The sequence below is a fragment of the Pelodiscus sinensis genome, chromosome 6, assembly GCF_052426305.1.
Source record: "Pelodiscus sinensis isolate ZL-2025 chromosome 6, ASM5242630v1, whole genome shotgun sequence".
Taxonomy (NCBI): Eukaryota; Metazoa; Chordata; order Testudines; family Trionychidae; genus Pelodiscus; species Pelodiscus sinensis.
Window position 1 is genome coordinate 29,154,748 of NC_143057.1, and position 6,630 is coordinate 29,161,377.

General features: G+C 41.4%; 1 long non-coding RNA gene across 1 annotated transcript in view; it reads left to right on the forward strand.

The window, feature by feature from the left end:
• Window positions 1–6,630, forward strand: part of LOC142829825 (uncharacterized) — an 80,232-nt gene that overhangs the window by 65,873 nt on the left and 7,729 nt on the right. The window lies entirely within an intron of this gene.

A 6,630-nucleotide genomic window follows, 5' to 3' on the forward strand; every position in this document is an offset into this window, starting at 1 on the left:
TATTAGGCATTACACGCAGATGTCCAGAATTCAATGCTTTTTTTAATGCAATGGAGTGTGCTTACTTTATATTTTGTATGCTTTAGAAATATGAACAAAAAAATTTATGAGACATGAATCTAACATGTTTGTCACATGAAAACTTGTGACCTGGAAGAGTACACTGCACTTATACATGTCTTATTTTTTAAAAAAATCCTTACGTTAATAAGAAAAACACCTTACATTTATTTTCTATGTTTTAATCAGTTTAAACTTGGAGGTGGCTTCTACTGCTTTTCAAGATCAGAGGAATTTTTCACTGCTCACACTTTTGCTTGGCACTGGATAGATTTTGGCCTGATTAGGCACAATCCTAAAAAGACTTCAGGGTGCGCTGTTCAGGAGTATGTGTTTGCAAGATTGAACTTTCTTATTTAGTCTTGTTCCTACATGGTATATTGGAATAGTTTTGCTCATCTGTGACATAATTTAAAAAATACAAATGAATAAGGATGGAAGAGTTTTCATTGGACTGCAGCAGACACATAAAATACAGGTTTGAGCCTCTCTAAATCACAATTCTCTGGTCAGAAACATCTGTGGTCTGGAAGGGCCATGGATTTTCCAGGACCAGAGAGTCCTGGCGCAGGTCTAGTACAGGGGTGGAGAACCTAAGGCCCAGGGGACGGATGTGGTTGTTGGCTTGCCTGGATCCGTGGCAGCCCTCTCCCACACACTGAACCCATTTTTGGCCCCACCTCAGAGCCTAGGCAGGCTCATAAAATCTACTACCCTGGGGCCTCTAGGCTTTGGTGTGCAAGGGGAATGTGGGGAGTCTTTCTCCTTCTTAGTTGGGGGCCACATCAGTGAAGTGGTTTTTTAGGTTTTTTTGTTTTGTTTCTTTTGTCTGGCCCCTAACTCATTTTTCTGTGGCTCGGTGGCCCCGATTCAAAAAAGGTTCCCCAACCCTACTCTAGTGCCTGGGAGCTCTACAGCGGGGCTGGAGTCCAGTAGCGGGGCTGTCCTACAGAAGCAAAACTGGGAGCCTGGTAGCATCGATGCCTCCCCATGGTGCAGCAGCCCAGTGGGACCAGGAGGCAGTGGGGCTGCCCAATGGCAGAGTCAGGAGCCTGGCAGTGGGACTGGGAGCGGGGGAGCTGCCCAGCAACACAATCAAAAGCTAGTAGCCATGCTGCTGCCCAGTAGCAAGCTGGAGCCCAACAGCGGAGCTGTCATTCAGCAGTGCAGCTGCCCAGTGGGACTGGGAGGCAACGAGGCCGCCCAGCAGTGGGGCCAGGACCTCAACAGCTGAGCCTCCTAGCTTTGTAGACAGGAGGCTGGGAGCAGGGTTACCACCTGGCGGCATAGCCAGAAGCCCAGGAGTCCCATTGCTGCCCAGTGGAGCTGTCTGGAGTGGCTGGGAGGCAACAGGTCTGCCCAGCCGGGATGGAGTCCAGCTGCAGGGCTGCCACCCAGCAGCTCAACTTCCAGAGGGGACCAGGAGGCAATGGGGCTGCTGTGTGGAGCCCTGGCACAGAGGGGTCTGTGTAGGGTTGCCAGGTGTCTGGTTTTGAGCTGGACAGTCCAGTATTGGAGCTTTCGGTTTGGAAAACAAATTGAGAAAATATAATTGAGAAAATATAAATGTCCGGTATTTTCTAAATAAGTTGTAATGTAGATTGTGATGTAATGTCAAGTGTGTCCGGTATTTTTGTTGAAACCATCTGGCAACCCTAGGTCTGTGCCAGGTGGGGAGCCGGCTCAGATGCTGGCAGCCATGCCATGCCTGGGGAGGGTGGTGATGGCGGGGGAGAAGGGAGGGGAAGAAATGATCTCCCATAGTCCAGTAAAATCCTTCATCTGGGACCGATCAGGTTCCGAGTGTGCTAGACCAGGAAGGTCCAACCTGTACTTCCTTTGCCTGGTCCTACAAAAATACATATTGAAAAGGGGAAGAATTCTTATTTTTCACCCGGACAGTCTAATGTTTTCTAGATTTTTAGCAATTGTATATTATTTGAAAAAAAATAAGGCTTATATACGTTTCCCTGAAATCATGCAAGAGAATGACTAATGTTTTTCAGATAATTTTGCCTGATATGCTGGAAGCTTTTATTTTTTTCATATATGGCTTTAAGGAAGCCACTATTCAGGTATATTTTATGTCTGAGTTGTGTGGCTTTGGTATTTAATATTTATTTGTATTATAATTATTCATATTACATGTTTGTAATATATGGGAATTCTTTTGGTGTGCAATATCTCAAAATACATCAAGAAGCATAATACCACTCGGGATTATACCGTAAAAAGGCCATGCCTGATCATTACCTGTACTAATGACTTAGGAGTCAAAATAAATAGAAGAGCTAGTGTGGAAACCCTTGTAATAGGTTTGGTCACAAAGATCCTCTTGAAGCTGTCAGTGGATGTGCTGTCATACCACTAAGCCCACCTCCCTCCCCTCTTAGCACTGGCAGATATGGGGTCTCAGCACATAGCAGACTAAAACAGAGACTGAGATCAGATCAGCTGTTAAGGCTCAGTCAAAGTGACTTGCCACGGTACTCATTTTCACAGCCCCAGTGGGACCAGAACCTCAGATAACTCCATCTTAGTATAAAATTTTATACTAAGATCTCATATTGTCCATCCTTTTTCTTTTATAAAGAAAGAGATGCACAGTTGCTTCTCCTTCACCCCGCAACAACTATTTGCACGGGGTTTATTAATAAGCAGTGATTTTATTAAGTATAAAATGTAGGATTTAAGTAGTCACAAGACAGAGCAATGTAGTGTACTAAACCAAAATAAAACAAAACATGACAGCTCAGGCCTGTACTCATGAGGCTGGGGCAGCGCATTACCCCAGCCTCTCTCCCTTGTGCTCTGGCTGGCTGTTGGAAGGCAGGAGCAGTGTGTTAACCCAGCCTTCCTCCCCCATACTCCGGCTGGGAGAAGGCTGGGACTGATTTCCCCTCTCCCCTGGGAATGAGGCCACGGTGCAGCTGGGCCACCGTGACAGAGGCGGGATAGCCACCAGCCCCTCCCACGGCTCGCACCCCCACCACAAGTATCAGAGGGGTAGCCGTGTTAGTCTGAATCTGCAAAAGCGGCGAGGAGTCCTGTGGCACCTTATAGACTAACTGAAGTGAGTCTATAAGGTGCCACAGGACTCCTCGCCACCCCCACCACAGAAATTCCTGCATATGGATCTGCAGCTAAGCCTAATACCCTAAGAGACGTGTTACATGCAATATCATATCCTAATGGTAGTTATAATAATCTTTTCTTACAATCTCAAAAGCCTCCCAGCCTGGCTTGATCCTTCTCTCTGCTCAGTCTTAGATGTTTCCAGAAGTCATCTTGAGTGGTAAGAGGGCTCTCCTGTCATCCGGCTGCCATCCCTATTGTTTGCTTTCCCACCTTTTACATAGATTTTGCCCAAGGCAGGAATCCTTTAAGTTCAGTTTAAACTTTTTCTCACCTTCAATGGAAAAGTACAGCATTCAAGATAAGTCCCAGCATCAGGTGACATGGTCACGTGTCTTTATGGAAGCCAGTGTATGTAAATCAGTAGCAGTATAGCAGGATTGCAGAAAGACAGTTCTTTCCCAGTCAATTGTCTCTTGCTAATGGGCTGTTAGTTCTATGTCTGGCTTCTTCATTGTCATTCCTGATGAGCTGGTTATAGGCTTTTCCCAACATGAACAGATTGATAATAAAACTACAGTCAGTATTCCTAATCTCAGATACAGATATGACACATACATACAGTTGGAATAGACACATTCTGCAGATTATAACTTTTCAAATGATACCTAGTATATTGCATAAAGCATTTTTCAGTTAAGTATATTTATAAGCATATTTCCATAAAAATATGAAATGCACCATCACAATCCACTCCTGCCTAGTCACGGAGGGGAGAATATTGGAAGAACATCCATCAAGAACACATTCTCAGAGTACTCGGAACACACACTATCTTTCTTTCTGTGCAAATCCTACCTTACATTCCTGATAAAACAAGCAAAACCAAGTTCCTATAAAATAAAACAGCATTTTACTATCCTCACCACAAAACAAATATGAAAATGGATGTTGACGCTTGCCCAAAAGCAGTACTCAAAACGGAATACTTTTCACATTAAAAGGAACGTGATGTAAGCACTTTCCCATCTGGATAGGGAAGATTGCAGTCTTCATGGAATAAATAAGTTTTATCATTCTTTGTCATATTGTATGTTTATAGGGAGAGAAAAGAGGGGAGAGGAGTTACAAGTCTGCATGATTATGCAATATTGGATATCACTAGCATTTGCAATTTACAAACAAAAATTTTGTTCAAATGGAAATAGAGTTGAAATAGAAGCTCAGTCTTCTCATTGCCTTTTACTGTTTAAGCATAATAAATCTGAAAATAAAAACTTTTAAAAAACATATTTGATTATTAATGTTATTCCAGAAACACTCAGATGTTTGTCTTTATCCAGGAAAAAACTTACACGCTTGCTTAAAATAAAGCATGTGTTGTCTCAATGGAATAAAGTATGTGCTTGAAAAATGTTGCTGAATGGGCGCCTCAGTAAGTTTGTTATATAACTTGCCAGCAGTGTTTAAGAATCTCCACTTTGCAACTGAAGCCGAAAATGGCAAAGAAGTTTGTGCATGAAATCAGTGTCGTACTTAAGGAGCAGAATCTAGCAGACCTGACTGCCAGATTCCTAGTCTAAACATTTGATCACATTAATCCTTTCTGGTTAAACAAAGCCTTGAATGGAGTAATGCACCATCACTACCCATTCCTGCCTAGTCACATTGATCTTTTCGTGGTGAATGAATATAATGGAGTGGGCTTAGATCTTTCTTTTCCATGAAGGAAAGACTCTGGGTCCCTCCAGAAGATGCTACAGGTTTCCTGGGGAGAGACATTCTCTCAGTGGCATAGTTACTTTTGACAAAATAACTATCAGAGTAATCATTAAAATCTTGATGGTAAATGATTATTTTGCTTTAGAACAACTTTTCCAGTTAACATACTTCTTTTCATTGTTCCGGCATGCTTTATTTATTAGCAAGTTCTGTAAACATAATGACTAATTTCCTCTCACAAGGAGAGAAAGTAAATTATTATTTTTGGTAGAATACTAGTCAGTAGCTTCCAAAAATTTAGAAACTTCATACCTTTTCTCACAAAACATTTAAAATGAAGTTCCAAAACACTTATGAAAGGTGCCCAGTTTATTAAAAACATTTTAATTAGATAAAAAAACCTTTATACAAAACATCTGTTTGTAATAGTACACACAAAACAAAGTGTTCTCTCTCACATTGCTGCAGGTCAGTATTTGCAGAATAGATTGATATGAAATTTTGCAATTTTATTTAACTATTGGATGCATAACATATTTTTTTCAAAGAGTTAAATATTAGGGCTTAAATTTTCAGAAGTTCCCACTAATCCTGGTTGCCTGATTTGAGACGCTTGATTCTCACACATGCTCTGCCTCAACACGTCTGAAAAATCAGACCCCAGGTTGGGCCCTCAGAATCACTATGCACTTTTGAAAGTGTTGGTTGACATTTTTTGCATAAATAATCGGAGCCCAGCAATTCATTTATTTTACTAAGAATTTTGTGTACAGATGAACATAATGAATTTACCATTTGCTCTGTGTTTTCAGGAAGGTTATTGACATTACAATGTCCAAACCCAATATTTATCTACCAGCGGTGCATTTTATACTTGCTTATTTTTTTAAATATAAAACGTGTTTTAAAAAAGGAAAAGCCTTAGTTTGTTAAATATTTGAAGTAGAAAGAGTGAGGGAAAAAATATGCTGTGCGTGTAAACAATCCAAATGCAAGATAACTACATACTTTACATGTGGCATCACTATTCAGATTTTAACTACAGGCCTGATTCAGAGGTCATAGAAACCAGAATGACGCTTTCCAGTAACTTCAAGTAACTATCAACTTCATCCGAAGTAGGGATGTGAATGGGTAACTGGTTAACCAGGTACCTGGTAAGCATCATTCTTACTGGCTGATGCTTATCAAGTAACAGTTAACTGGTGCCCGGGAGCAGCCTATCGCCTGCTGCCGGATAGAGGTGTGCTCCATCCTTGCTGGGTCTACTGCACTGAGGGCCATGCGGGAGGCAGCAGCCATAGAAGGGGCCAGGAGTGAATTAGGGTCTTTGTTCTCCTGCCCTCACTTTCAAAATAATGTTTTTGAAATGTATGGTTTTGAGATACTGTTGTGTAATTCATGGATGTTCTATAGATAGTTCGATTTATCACTTAAAGTCACTCAGGTCTGTGGTTCATCCCATGGAGATTTCAAATAATTAAGATCTAGAGCAATGTACATTGGAATCAATGGCTGTCTTTCACTAATTTCAGTGGTTTCAGAGCAGACACCTGGCTTCGTAAGAGCTTTTAGTCAAAACAAAGGGGTTATGTCAGAATCTCTTGTTTATTGAGCAGTAAAAGCTTTTTGGTTTCTTCACATATTTGGCACACGTTCTCTCTATTTAAAGAATCTAACAGGGCATTAGCCCAGCAGTAGCATTATGCATACCCATGTGAGAAAACTTAACTTCTGTTCAGAGGTTAAGAAAAGGGCAACTAAAATGATTTA